We start from the raw sequence: 15,469 nt of genomic DNA on the forward strand, positions 1-15,469 counted from the left end.
TTTGCTGCTCTGTTCTAAATCCCATGGAGTAGAAGAGAACATCTTTATGCCAAACTAATGTAATCTTAGGCCAAGAATAGAACAGTGGACAGATTGCATGTTATAACTTCAAATTATGTCAAAGCATTCAAGTAATGAAAGTGTCAGGGTTCCAAGTAACACCCTCAATGAAGAAAGACCCCTAGGCCAGAAGTTCCTCAAAGTTCCATTTTATTAGAGATGTCCTATTGGCACATCTAGGAAAACCCAAATCTGAAAGCTTCCAGGTTTTCCCCACCCAAAAGAAAGTCCAGGTCCCTTCCCCTGCACCCAGATGTCCAGCACATGGTCCAATCAATGCACCATCCCAACTGGAGATGCCTCCCAGTCACACCACTCCAGGTGCAGGGCAGGATGTCCTTGGCTCTCAGAGAAAAGAATGTTATTATGGCTAGATCTCTCTCCAACTCCATACAATCCCTCCCACCTCCCACTTTCCCACAGCACTAAATGTGGCAGCCCTGAAGATCCAAATTAAAAGATTGCCTCCAGGACTGACAGAAAGATCCTGATGAATAAATCATTTCTAAAGATCTAAGTGCCAGAGCCCACTGTAACAACATTGCCAAAAAAGCACTAAGAGTTGTTAATCTACTCTTGCGTAGCTTCTTCTTTGGTAATATTGTACTACTAACTACTAGAGCATACAAAACATTTGCTAGACCAATTCTTGAATACAGCTCATCTGTCTGGAACATGTACTGCATATCAGACATAAATACAATCAAGAGAATCCAGAGATATTTCACAAGAGTCCTCCACTTCTCTGCTCACAATAAATACCTTATGCCACCAGACTCCAAATGTTGGGCTTAGACAACTTAGAACTATGCTGACTTCAGTCTGACCTAAGCATAGTACATAAAATTATCTACCACGATGTCCTACCTGTCAATGACTACTTCAGCTTCAACCACAACAATACACAAGCAAATAATAGATTCAAACTCAAGGTAAACTTCTCTAAACTTGATTGCAGAAAATATGACTTCAGTAACAGAGTGGTCAATGCCTGGAATACACTACCTGACTCTGTAGTTTCTTCCCCCAACCCCCAAAACTTTAAGCTTAAACTGTCTACTGCTGACCTCACCCCATTCCTAAGAGGTCTGTAAGGGGTGTGCATAAGTGCACCTGCATGCCTAACGTCCCTGTCCTAATATTACTTTTTACTTACTCTTTTCATGTATCCAAATTATGTTTATATTTGTACCTGTTATCTTATATATGATTGACAAATAAAGAATTAATTAATTAATATTCTTTGAATTCCTTCCTGATACTGAAGTGAAGCTTGCACAGATCTCAGTAGACCTGTACTACCGGTAGATACAGGATTTTGGTGTATACCTTGTAGTATCTTAAGAGCTTGCACTCTCCTCATGAACTGCCATGTCTTCATAGGAGAGCCATATCTCTTATTCACAACTTTAATATGGGAGCAATTAAGTTGATTTATCTTCCAGAGTTGCAAGAATTGATGAGATGATGTAGATAAAATGCCTTTTTAATTCTCTAGAAATTTAACTATTTCTATAAGAATTGCTGTGGGTCCGGTGCTGTCATTTGCATTATTAAAAGTATTTAGATGAAAGTGACCTTCTTCTCCTCCAGCATTGCTGAAAGCTTTGATCTAGCCCTATCCCCTTTTGCAGATGCTTAGATTTTGTTTGCTCTTTAAATTCACAATAATCTCTTAGCCAAACTGTTTTGTTCATCCCCTAGCAATTTTTCGTGCCATTTTCCTTGTTCTAGCAGCTGTTGATTTGTCATTTGGTGTTTCTATCTAATTACCAGTTTTGCTTTCCCATTTTGGAGTTAACCTTTCTCAACACCATTCTTCTCATGATGTATTAACTAAGACACTTTGGAAAAATTTGCATCGGACATTTAGAAGAGATGAAATGAAAATCTACTTAATGGGAAACTGCATCTCCTGTTATGTAGCTATTAATATAAGTGGTGTTACAGAACATCCAAATTCACAACTGTCTTTAAAGTACGTACTTGCCAATTTTTGCTTTAATTTGGATCTTTTATTTTTACCATTTAGAAATATAGTTCTTAATTGGGATCAGGTACGCCTTAAGGAAGAATGTGGTTGACAAATAAGCGAATAAATTAAGTTGCCATCAGCAATAAAAGGCACCTGTATAGTTCTTGTTCGTCTGAGGCTCATCCAATTACGGAGAAATACCATTTCTGGGAACATGATAATGCTTCGTGATATGAGGTGTAGTCAGAATATTGGAATGTGTTTATTTGTTAAAAAAAGAAGCTCATTAGGTATAATTAAGAGAGAAGAAACTGAGTATTAAATTTTCATAGCATGCTGACAGTTAGCAAACTCTACTAAACCGCCTAAAGCAGAAACGCTACTTGGTTAGTACATGAAGCCATTGGTCTTTCACGTAATTAACCAAGCATGTCTTGCTACAGTGATATGAAATAAATTCCATTGAAGTTAATAAAACTACTTTGGATTAGTCATACCTGGCTTCTGTAAAGGCGCCTAGCCATGTAATATCTTACAAATGTTTTCTGCAGGGCTTTTCAGATCTTGTAAATATGGGTTTCTTTTAAACATGGATTTAACACTCTTGAAAGAATGCTAAATCTGGAATCAATTCAAACCAGGAAAAAGAGTTGTGTTCTGCCAGCTGGTTGCATCACATCCATTGGCATTAGGTGTATTACAAGTTTTCTACTTAATTCACTAATCAGGAATTTAACTTAGCCATAGTTTTTCAGGGTTATCGGTAGCAGCATTGTATACTCCATGGCCATCCATGGACTATTTCTAGATAATGTCAGCCACCAGGGCAGAAATGAAGTTGTGGATGACACTTCCTTTGCACTCTAAGACAAGGGCTGAGGTTTCAGCTGCACACATATGAGATTTACTGTTATTTTGGAAGGGTTCTGGACCTGTGTCCAAAAATAGCCTGAACGAGTGGCATAGAGGATCTCTTTTCTTACGACCTTTTAGTTGGTTAACATGACCACAGATAAACACTCAGTTCCAAACACCATCTAGAGTCACCCAACTCTGCTTTACTCCATGTTAAGAAAAAATATTGGTGGCTGTTTTCCTATGAGCAGAAAATATTGGATGGAAGGATAAACAAAGGAAGGGGAAACCCATCAAGAATTTTCTTAAACTTGTTAATTAAAACAGTATAGTTTCAATGCCAATGGAGATTCTCAGTCATCTAGATTATAGTTGTTTCAAAGGTGCTTTTTCGAAAGGTAACTGGACTTTTTTCCCATGAGGAAGAAGAAGAAGTTTTGCTTCTCATCCAAGAAGCGTAATCAGTTGTGACGGTGGTGACTATCACAACTGATGAAGCTTCTTGAATGAGAAGCAAAACATTTTCTTCCTCAAGGAAAAAAAAACAGTCTAGTTCAACCATCAATTTGCATATTACTGACAAATAGGACTTAGAAATCTGAGCAACAAACATTATGTTAGGATGTTTTTCTATTGGGTCAACCATCTGGCATCCCTGTAAATTATCAATAAAAAAGATAGAGGGAGATAGAACATCTTAAGCTGATAAAGAAATGAGGCTTCTTATGGATGCATGTGGGATCATACCAGAAACAATGGTGCTCTATTCCCATGTATAATGACCCCATCTCCAGTAACCCCAACTTTGCAATGTTTGAATGTTCAGGTTTGTAAAGAATGTGAGGCAGCTGTGAAAACATTCATTTGAAGGGAGGTAGAATTCTTCGTAGCAGCATATCTTGATAAAGGAAAATCCATAGTTATGAGGGGAATCCTACTCCTGCAAATTAATGTTTGTCACTTGCCATTGCAAATCCTTGCAGCTAAGCAACATTGCGGATCTATATGACATAGCCAGGATCTAAAGAATTTTTCCCTTGATTGACTCCTTGCAAAACAAAAAGGCTAAGTGGAGTTTGATATTCAATAATTAAGGATAATATTATATTGAAATCTGTCCTTCAAGTCCTTTTCTCCATTGTAAAAAAAGCTTTTTTGCTTTTTTATCCAATACTTGGAATGCTTTAGAATTTCTTCTGAATTAAGTGTTTTTAATTATCTTTTTGTTCTGTGGACTCTTTTTCCTTATTACAATATCTCTATCATTCTGTAATCCCCTTCTTTGTTTGCATATTCTGAACAATAAAGGACATTATACATTATAGCATCCCTTGGGATTTCATAGAAGTCGGAGAATCTATGGAGACTGAAGAGTCATGGAAAATTACTTAACATGCACAGACTCAAACACAGACTCTTCAATCATGTCATAATTAAGAAAAGGGTAGGACTTCAACTACATAATTCGAGCCATCACCTCGACTTTTTTTTTAACTGCACTGCAGATGCATTTGGCTCCAAAAAAAACCCACAGTATTTTGTAACTGGCCATGCCAAACATGGAAAAGGTTTTGTAAATAGGTAAGCCCTTTCCCCATGACAACTATTTTTATACTGCCCACAATGTGATCTTAAAATTTCTTGTGTCTACTACCTAAAAGTTTGCTAAGGCCTACCTAACATCTTTTTTCACTATAAATAAGACCCAAACGTTAAGGAGAATCCTCATTATATAACCAGTAGTAATATGGATAGGCAGAGATTTAAATTATATATTATGCTTCTAATATAGAAGTCATTTTAGAAAAAGTGTCAGAAGAAGAGGGTATATAAAATTCAGAAATGGAAAACACTTAAGAAATACTTAAGGAAATATACTGTTCTGTTGGCTCCAGATGTTACATCAGCAGGATTTCCAAAACTTGTCTAGTTTCATAGTCATTTCAAGTTATTTTAAAATAAATGTGGATATATGTTGCTAGAAGGGAATAAAAGAATGAGCAAACACAGAATGTTTACTTCATATAAGCATGATCCAGATGGTGCTTTCCAGGAATATATCCACAATCCCTACAAGAGTCTGATATAAAGAAAAGGCAACCCAATTCATATTGATAGCAACTCAGAAAGTTTGGTTTGCAGCAGTTAATAAGAGAAATTAATATTAGCCTACTTCCGTGATATAATATCGTGATGTTCCCGTGTGCCAGCCTGTGTGCCAGAAGTGGCACGCAAAACCATCCTGCGAAGTATGTGCGGCCCCACTGGCCTTCACATGCAAAGGAGTGCCAATACCCGGAAGAGCAGCGGTCCTTCGCGCATGCGCAAGCTGGCACCCAAACATCCGGATACTGGTATGGAAGTGTGCCTGATGAACAACTGGCTATTGCACATGCGCGCAACATCAACCCTGAAGTTTGGGTGCCTGCCTGCACATGTGTGCCAGAATGCCGCTCTTCTGGGTTCTGCCGCTCACACGCGCACGACAGCCAGCTGACCGGCACGCGTGTGATCACAAGAATGGGGAAGAGGAGCCTGCAAGGCAGCACATTCTTCGCGGGACAGTTTCGCGTACCGCTTCCAGCACATGTGCTATGGGTTCACCGACACTGACCTAGTTTATAATAAACCCCCCAAGATCTACCCTACGTTCTCCTACAAATGGACCTTGGAGCTTGTTTGGAGGTTCTAGCACAATTCCTGCTATGGGTTCACCGACACTGACCTAGTTTATAATAAACCCCCCAAGATCTACCCTACGTTCTCCTACAAATGGACCTTGGAGCTTGTTTGGAGGTTCTAGCACAATTCCTGCCACAATTTTTCCTTTTGGGAATTATAACGGATTGTACAGGGATTGAGACTAAATTGATTCTGAATTTAATAACAGCAGCAAGACTGTTGATTGGACAATACTGGAAGAAGGAAGAGATACCTACAATAGAAGAATGGATATTGAAAGTTATTAATTTGGCTGAGATGGCTAAAATCTCAGCGTTTTTAAAAGACAATATGCAGGAAAAATATTTAATTGAATGGAAAAAATGGATTGATTATCTACAAAACAGATATCAGATTAAGAAATATCAGATTGCCTTTGAATAATTAGAAAGTTATTTTATGTAATGGGGAGGGGGTTGGGAGATGAAAAGCTTTGGATGTGGTTATTTGGATTGGAGGGAAAATTTTATTCTATGCTTGGTTTATATATAACAATACCTTGTGATTGACCCGGGAAGCCGGGGGGGGGAGGGGGGAAGGGGTTGGGGGTTTTTTGGTTTTTTTGGGAGGGAGGGGGAAAAAAGGGGGGAAAATGTTTTTGTTTTTTAAAACTCTTTCAATAAAAAAAAAAAAATAAACCCCCCAAGATCTGAAAACATGAAAAACCAAGGAACTCTTTACACTGTTAGGGTCACCAGAAAATAATTGACTCCATGCTATTGTATCATCTGAGAACCGGTCCCGTGAAACTTAATATGTGGCTTTCTTTTCAAGTAATGTTCACACAATTGCACTGGAAACTGAAAGATATTACCAAATGTTAAAACTACACCTAATTTACAGAATTAGAGAGACTTCTAATTTGCAGTTTTTGCATAGAAGTTAACCAAAAAGATTCTTGTGGAGAAAGTTTTAATTTTAACAAAGTCAGAAAGTGGCTGGGATTAATTGATCAGGTCTAAAGAAAGCCAATAAAATTCTACCCTGTTTTATTATCACCAAAGCTATTATTCCAGAATATGTGAGACATCAGCAATATAGGAGAGGCTGGGGACTAGAAGTAGACTTCCCAATCTTCAGAGTTTTGCAGGATGCTATCCAGTGGCAGTGCCATCAAAGGGGCACTGCACATTCTTTTCAATCCATTTTTGTTTGTTGCTTTTAGGAAATTAAAATGAAAATGGGAATGTTGGGAGGGTGGGTTTTGGAAAATAAATTATTCCCGTTGTTGTTGTTGTTGTTAGTTGCGAGGTCGTGTCCAACCCATCGTGACCCCATGGACAATGTTCCTCCAGGCCTTCCTGACCTCTACCGTCCTCTGGAGTCCATTTAAGATCACGCCTACTGCTTCAGTGACTCCATCCAGCCACCTCATTCTCTGTTGTCCCATTCTTCTTTTGCCCTGAATCTTTCTCAGCATTATGTTTTTCTCCAGGGAGTCCTTCCTTCTCATTAGGTGGCCAAAGTATTTGAGTTTCATCTTCAGGATCTGGCCTTCTAAAGAGCAGTCAGGGTTGATCTCCTCTAGGACTGACTTGTTTGTTCGCCTTGCAGTCCAAGGGACTCGCAGGAGTCTTCTCCAGCAGCAGAGTTCAAAGGCCTCGATTCTTTGGCGCTCAGCCTTTCTTATGGTCCAACTTTCACAGCCATACATTGCAACTGGGAAAACCATAGCCTTGACTATACGCACTTTTGTTGGCAGGGTGATGTCTCTGCTTTTTAGTATGCTGTGTAGATTTGCCATAGCTTTCCTCCCCAGGAGCAAGCGTCTTTTAATTTCTTGGCTGCAGTCCCCATCTGCGGTGATCTTGGAGCCCAGGAAAATAAAATCTGTCACTACCTCCATTTCTTCACCATCTATCTGCCAGGAATTGAGAGGGCCAGATGCCATGATCTTAGTTTTCTTAATGTTGAGTTTCAAGCCAACTTTTGCACTCTCCTCCTTCACCCACATCAAGAGGCTTTTTAGTTCCTCTTTGCTTTCTGCCATTAGAGTGGTATTTTTGTTGATATTTCTCCCGGCAATCTTAATTCCAACTTTTGATTCATCCAGCCCTGCTTTTCTCATGATGTGCTCTGCATATAAGTTAAATAGGCAGGACAATAGTATACAACCTTGCCAGACTCCTTTCCCAATTTTGAACCAATCAGTGGTTCCATGTTATTCCCATCCTCATGCTTAAATGTCCACAAAATGGCCATTATGTTTGGTACCAAATTTCAGCAACCCAATTCTGGAAAGGTTGGGTTGTATGAAGTTTGGTGATTGCCTACTATTGTTCTATTTGATTTGCACCTGATATGTTCATTAACTTTTAGAAACACCCCCAATACATTTTTGAACAAGTGTTTAATCTTAATTCATTTTTACTGTTCTTGATTTGTTGCTATTGAAAACCACTGAGAAGAGTTGGAAATTATCGATAAAAGTTTAATAAAGCAAGTAATAAAATATATCTGAATTCATTCCCATTTCCAAGGGCATAGAAGTGAAGTTTAGATATTCACTATCAAGTGGTATCTTGATTTTGATACTTAATAACCCTTTTAAATAACCATTTCCTCTATAATGTTTAAATAAATAAATAAATAATACAGTACACTTGCACATAGTATTTTGTGTTCTAATATTTGAGGGGATCCTTGGTGCTCTCTGAACTTGGTTGTTTTCTTGCAGATGTTTCATTACCCAAATTAGATAACATTATCAGTGCTAAGAGAATATTTGTAGCTCAGAGTTGAAATGAGGGGGCTTGATGCTTTCTGAGCTTAGTTGTTTTCTTTTCTTTTCTTTTTTAAGTTTATTTTTATTTTTAAACAAGCAATTCATCATTAATCAATCAGTGTAACATCTGGATACAAAATCTTTTGTGTCCTCATATTCAACATTTATTATCATTTTCTTAATAACATATTTATCTTTCCTCTTACGTTTAAATTTAATGCATTACAACATATTTTCCCCATATTTCAAATTGAGCTTAGTTGTTTTCTTGTAGATGTGTTATTGTAGGTTGTTTTCTTCTACAAGAAAACAGCCAAGCTCAGAGAGCACCAAGGACCCTTCATTGTAACTCTGAGCTACAAATATTCTCCTGTATTGGTTCAAATAGTTGGTGCTCTGTTGTACCAAAATTCCCAGATCTTCCTGTGAGCACTAAGAGAACAAGCAAGAAATATTTTGACTAGTAGTGTCATTCCAACACAGATATAGAACAAAGTTTCACTTGCGGAAAAATTCAGTTGGAAGAAAGGAGAAGAGGAGATTGATTGAATAATTGATTGATTGATTGATTTTTGCAAATCATTGTGCCTATTGCAAGATTGATCTGGGGATATGAATGTCTTTCTAGAACAGCTTTAGGGAATCAGACATTTTCAAATGAGAAAATATTGGGCATACTGTGCTTTGAGATGAGTGAGGGGACTGATAGAAGTTAAATTCCAAAATATTTAGTGGACATCTGGTATCTTCTGCCCCAATGGAGAACTGCAGAAGTATCCATTCATTCCCTAATAAGAGGTTTCACTGCATATTGAAAAGGGACACGGTGGCTCAGTGGCTAAGACGCTGAGCTTGTCGATCGAAAGGTCGGCAGTTCAGCAGTTCATATCCCTAGTGCTGCGTAACGGGGTGAGCTCCTGTTACTTGCCCCAACTTCTGCCAACCTAGCAGTTTGAAATCACGTAAAAAATGCAAGTAGAAAAATAGGGATCACCTTTGGTGGGAAGGTAACAGCATTCCATGTACCTTTGGCGTTTAGTCATGCCAGCTACATGACCATGGAGATGTCTTCGGACAGCACTGGCTCTTTGGCTTTGAAACGGAGATAAACACCATCCCCTAGAGTTGGGAACAACTAGCACATATGTGCAAGGGGAACCTTTACCTTTACCTTATTGCATTTTGGTTTGTTGTAAAAGCTGGATGAAGACATAAGAACATAAGACATAAGATTTTCACGTAAGAAAAATTCTACATCCAATTCATTGAATAGGTTCAGGTGATTTTCTAAGCAAAGCTCAGGTACAGGAATACCAAGCCTCTAAATTTTCTATAAATCAATTATGGTATAAGAAAAAATATATATGAAATGTTACTGCAGTAGAGCCAGCTAACAAACAGACACATCTGCTTTCTGTTGGTAAAGTTTCAAGGGGATAATGTACTGGGCTGCATCTGCTTCTAAATTTAAATGAACTAAGTAAGTATGAATATGCTTCTTTCTCATACAGGGTTCAGAGAGTTGTCAGCAGAAAGCAAGAACTGCTTAAAAAGAATCAAAGGAAAGGCGGTGGTGCAGAAGAGTTATAGTAATTGCTCTGATTAGTCAAGGACAAGTGAAGGTAACTGCTCAATTTTATTTTTTATTTTTTTAATGTAAAGTTATTGCAAAGCTATGAACCAAGTAGTAAAAGCAGGCCTACAACAGATCTCCAGATTATTCACAGAATAACCTTTCAGCTGGTGAACCAGTAATGTACACAACAGATCACCCGGGTATATTTATCTAAAAGGAATTTTATAGATTCACATTGGCAAAACATTGGAAGATTTATTCACAATATCTCTGGGTTTTTTCCTAAAATATATTTTACGAAAAACATTCCCTTGTATCTCCCTCAAAAGGCAATATATTGTTTTACATTCAATATATTATTTTATTGGTTTAATTTTAGGCTGGAGACCATCAATTGTGTTGTAAATGTTGTACCTTGATGAACGTATCTTTTCTTTTATGTACACTGAGAGCATACGCACCAAGACAAATTCCTTGTGTGTCCAATCACACTTGGCCAATAAAAAATTCTATTCTATTCTATTCTATTTAGAAAAATCACTTTTCACTGACATTTATATGGGAATCTCTCCAACCTGATGCTCTTTCCTGATGTGTAGGATTTCAGCTCTAATAATCCTTCTGGTACCTAAGGTTAATTGCTGACAAGATCTCTTTAGCCCAAATCCTTAAAGCAATCTTCTCCACCCTGGTTTGGTGATTCTTATCCTTAACTTTTCTAGGCTGTTTATTTGAAGACTGGAATAAAATTGCCCCCAAACAACTGAATTACATTGAACAATCTAATATTAACTTCACCCTTCTGTTATTTTGTTCTCTTCCTAAGAATGTTTAATTTTTTTAAAAAGCTAAGATTGAAACACAGGGCATCCTCTGATGTACGCTGTTTCTAAAGCTTTTGGAGGAATCGTTTGAGGAAAGAGGGGGAAATCACCAGAGAATGATGGAATAAGTATTAGAAAATTGTCTGGAAGAGGTGGCAGGGGACAGTGGTTTATTTTACAATGTTTGAAACTCACCTGAGTTCCAAAGAATTTTGCAATATCAAACCAAAAATCAAACAATGAACTAGCAGCATAATAACTAAATCCAAATGACTATGAAGAACAAAAGATAAGCACAAAGGGAAGAAAACAAAACAAAACAAAACCCAAGATAGGTGTCCACACTCAGTCAGCTGTGACTGAAAGTACATTGAAATAAAATAGCTTGAATTTGTTTATAGAACTGCAGTGAAAAGGGGATGCATACAGTATACTGGTGAGGGGCTATTACAGAGAAGTATATTGATATGAGTATTGAGCTAAAACTAAGGAGGAATATAAATGCTAGGAGGATTTTATGAGCATAGGCTCGTTCTCCATAGAAAAACTATGGGATGTAAGTGGAAGCAAGCAAGCAAGACAACAAATAAATACATAAATAAGTAAAAGTTCAACAGAATGCTCCATTTATTCAAATGTTATATTACCCATTATACATCTCAATATTTGTATGGATTTCTGTGATATTCAATTCTTAGACATTTCACAACACTTCTCCAGTTTCTGGAAAGTTATTTCTATGCAGGATTTCTTTTTAGAGGCTTATTTTTGAATTGCGCTGCTGCTGCTCCTCCCAGTTTCTCCAATCCCTTGCAAGTGCTCCTTGTAATTCATATTTCCACCCTTCATGGAATTCATGCATGGAGATGCATTTTCCATTTCTTCTCTGCCCTCTCCCATATTCAGGTCAGCCACGGAAGACAGGACAAAACTTTGAAAAGTTTCTGGTTATACTGTAGTTCATGGATTTAGATGTTCATTTACTCACCCAGCTACTTAACAGAATAACAGAGTTGGCAAGGACCTTGGAGGACTTTTAGTCCAACCCCCTGCTCAAGCAGGAAACCCTGTACCAGTTCAGACAAATGGTATGGTTGTCCAATATCTTCTTAAAAACGTCCAGTATTGGACCACCCACAACTACTGGAGACAAGTCATTCCACTGATTAATTGTTCTATTAGGAAATTTCTCCTTAGTTCTAACTTGCTTCTCTCCTTGATTAGGTTTCATCCACTGCTCCTTGTCCTGCATTCAGGTGCTTTGGAGAATAGCTTGACTCCCTCTTCTTTCTGGCAGCCCCTCAGATATTGGAACCCAGCTTTCATGTCACCCCTACTCCTTCTTTCCACTAGACATACCCAATTCCTGCCATCCTTCTTCTAAACTTTCTAAAATATTTGCATGGTGTTTGAAGTAAAAATAAATATATGATCTAGAAGGGGTGGGAAAAAAAACTACTTGGAGTTCCTTTCTTATCCCTTTGTCTATGAAGGAAAATGAGAGGATTTTATCACTTCTAGGACCTGTGTGTCATAGTTGCACTGAGGAAGAAATTTGTGCAATAGGCAGAAGACCAATCTTTGGGTGGTTAGGTTTCTCAGAAAATACATCAGCATTTCCTAGCCTTCAAAACAGATATAATAGTTTTGCAGTACAACAGATGGTTTTCTGAAAGGCTCATCATAAGGTTTAAGTTTGTTGCAAGAAGAACAGGTAGTATTTTTTGTCACATTGAAAAACCAATGCAGTAGACAAAATAGTTCAATTTGCTAATAAAAATTATAATCAGAATTAAAATTAGAATTCTCATTGATACAGGACCCCCAATAAAGAATAAAAAGGTTCAAAGCAACTGCGCATTTTTGGTAGCAATGCTGGGGCTTGCTTTTTTGAAATGGATTTGGGTTTTGTTTTTTCTCTCTCTCCTTTTAAAGGATATCCTGCTGTTATTATTTAAACAAAAGCAGTGTTGGAAACAATTGCTGTAAATGACCCCTCTAACCATTGTAATTATGCCAACAAGCCTCACCTATTTTACTTAATGGGATTCTATGTTTAAACATATGTCAGGAAAGATAATTGCTCTCCCGTATAAGAGATTAAATGAACACAGTGTTTGTTTTACCATTCACTGCATAAGTCACCCAGCTCAAATCTGGTATTGTCCAGCTGGCCTTGTCTGACTTGCAATCCTACAAAGTGAAATAACTTCTTCTGGATTCTGAAAGGTTTTTCATCTAAAATATATGCCATTTATTATTCATAGAAACATCTTAATAACTTTTCAAGTGGGTGCATGTGACATTGTGATCCACATACAAAAGCAGAGAGGCTTGCACTGTGAACGCCATGATGCTGGATGACTCGTTCTTCTCCCCATTGCCCCTTCATCATAGATGCTACTGGAATATGACTTGCCCTTTTCATTCCTATGAATATTGATTTGAATAATCCTATTAATGTACAATTAATAACAGGGAATAGGAGTAATATTTATGTTTTTAAAATGTTTACAACTTGCTTCCACTTTTTCCAGAGGATGTTGTGGTAGCTACAATCCAGGGATGAAATGCTAGTGGCAGCGGTGGGTGGTTCGGAGAACCGGTAGCGGTGGCAGCATGAGGTTCCACCCACCCACCTGGATGCCACCTGTTTTTTACCCTCTGTGCATGCTAAGAAGAGTTCGTGTATGCGCAAAGTGTCCAAGAGCACGCAGCGCATGCACTTCCAAACCGGTAGGGAAGGTAAGTAGATTTCACCCCTGCTACAATCCAGATATGATATCCAAGAATGTTGCTTTAGACTTAAGGGACAATTTGCCTTCTGCAGGAGAAAGAAATCTAGGTGTGTGTGAATTGAATATGAGATTTTAAAAAATTATTCAGTTTTTCTGTTGTTAATATTTTATTTGTACACCATCCAGAGTCCTGTCATGTCCCCCTCGCCCTCCGACGACCGGGTCTAGGAAGTCCGTATCAAGCGTGGCCACAAAGCCTCTGCAGCTTTGCCAAATTCCTTTCAGATTTCTCAGGGCAGGCAGGAATCCGAATTGTGACTTCAGCAAACTAAATGAGACTTTGCTTGACTCAAAGTTGCTTGACTCAAGCTGGTCCTTTATATAGGCTGTGGGGTGTGGCTCCATGACTCAGCACTTATCCAGGCCTGCCCCTCCCTTCCTTCTGCTGACGTTGCCTCTCAGATCTCCGGAAGCAGGGATCCTCCCACTGTGAATTCTCTTCCGCTGGATCTGCTGCCAGTAGTTCCATCACGTGGCTGGCTCCCTGCTCATACGCTGTAGGAGTGAGGTTTGTTTGTTCATTCCTGACATCCTGTCCAGCCATGGGGCCAGGGCTGGGGGCTGGAGGCATGACAGGCCGTTCATCTTCATTATCAGACTCTGAATCTGATAGCAGGCCCAGGAGGAGACAGGAGGGGCCCGGCGGAGGAGAGGAGGGAGGACAAGGCACAACAAGTCCCTCTATGAGGGAGATGGGTATTTCAGGGAGGGAGGGAGGGAGAGGGAGATGATAGATGATAGATTGATGATGATAGATGATAGATGGATGGATGGATGGATGGATGGATGGATAGATAGATAGATAGATAGATAGATAGATAGATAGATAGATAGATAGATAGATAGATAGATAGATAGATGACAGACAGACAGACAGACAGACAAATAAACAATACTCAATAGAAAGAAGAATTATGTTTTGGGGCATGCCATCTTTTAGATCTTGTAATAATAATTTCACCATATAAGATAATAGGCTATCTAGAAGGGGGAAATTAGAAACACCTAAATATCTTTAAATGCAATCCTGTAGATGTCTTTCAAGAACAAGTCTCCCTAAGTTTAATGGACCTTATTCCCAGGTTTAGGCTTGCAGTTAGTCCAGCATTTTATATATGTTGCTGATCAGGCTTTACAACAGGACAGCTCTCTAGAAATTTGACTGATCTCCAGTAATTGGCTTAAGTAAGCAGAAGACTCTCGAACATGAGTCAACTGCATTAAAATCTTCATGATATCCAAGAATGATGTTTTAGACATAAGAGTTTATTTGCTCTCTGCAGGAGAAAGAACTCAAAGTGTGTGTCTTGTTCCAGAAATTAAACTGTGGGATTTTCTTCCAATCTTCCAAGCTATTACGTACTTGGCTGTTCTTATGGGCCTTGTGCTGAATTACATGGACATAATATTCCACAACCTGGGAACCATGGTTGCCATCTCACCAAATTCCTGTTTTGCTGGGAGGCAAGACTTTTCACAAATAACCTGAGATTATATGGGGCTTCCCAATTCTTAACTGAAGAGAGTCAGTGGAAATAATTTCTTCTGCTTATAATAATGTATAAATGTATATGTTGAAAAACTGGAGAGAGTAATAAAATAAGTATCTGTATGCTCGATCTTATTCCCAGAGTAAAATAATCTATACTCAATCATGAGATACTGTAGAATATATAAGCATAGGCATGGATGAACCAAATGACAAAATGCATATCACATCATCCAAATACAGACTCGCTCGCTCTTTTTTGTATTCCATACCAGCAGTAAAGGGCAGAGTTTGTGCCACGACATAACAACACACATTTCATAATGTTGATGAAAGCTCAATTCTTTGGCTTTGCTGTTGATGCCAAAGAATATAAATAAGAGAGCTGAATGCTCTGTTTTCAGTAGCAAAACACAGAGCATAATAGTTGTGTGGCCAAACCAATT

Source organism: Ahaetulla prasina, chromosome 2 (genome assembly GCF_028640845.1).
Source record: "Ahaetulla prasina isolate Xishuangbanna chromosome 2, ASM2864084v1, whole genome shotgun sequence".
Taxonomy (NCBI): Eukaryota; Metazoa; Chordata; class Lepidosauria; order Squamata; family Colubridae; genus Ahaetulla; species Ahaetulla prasina.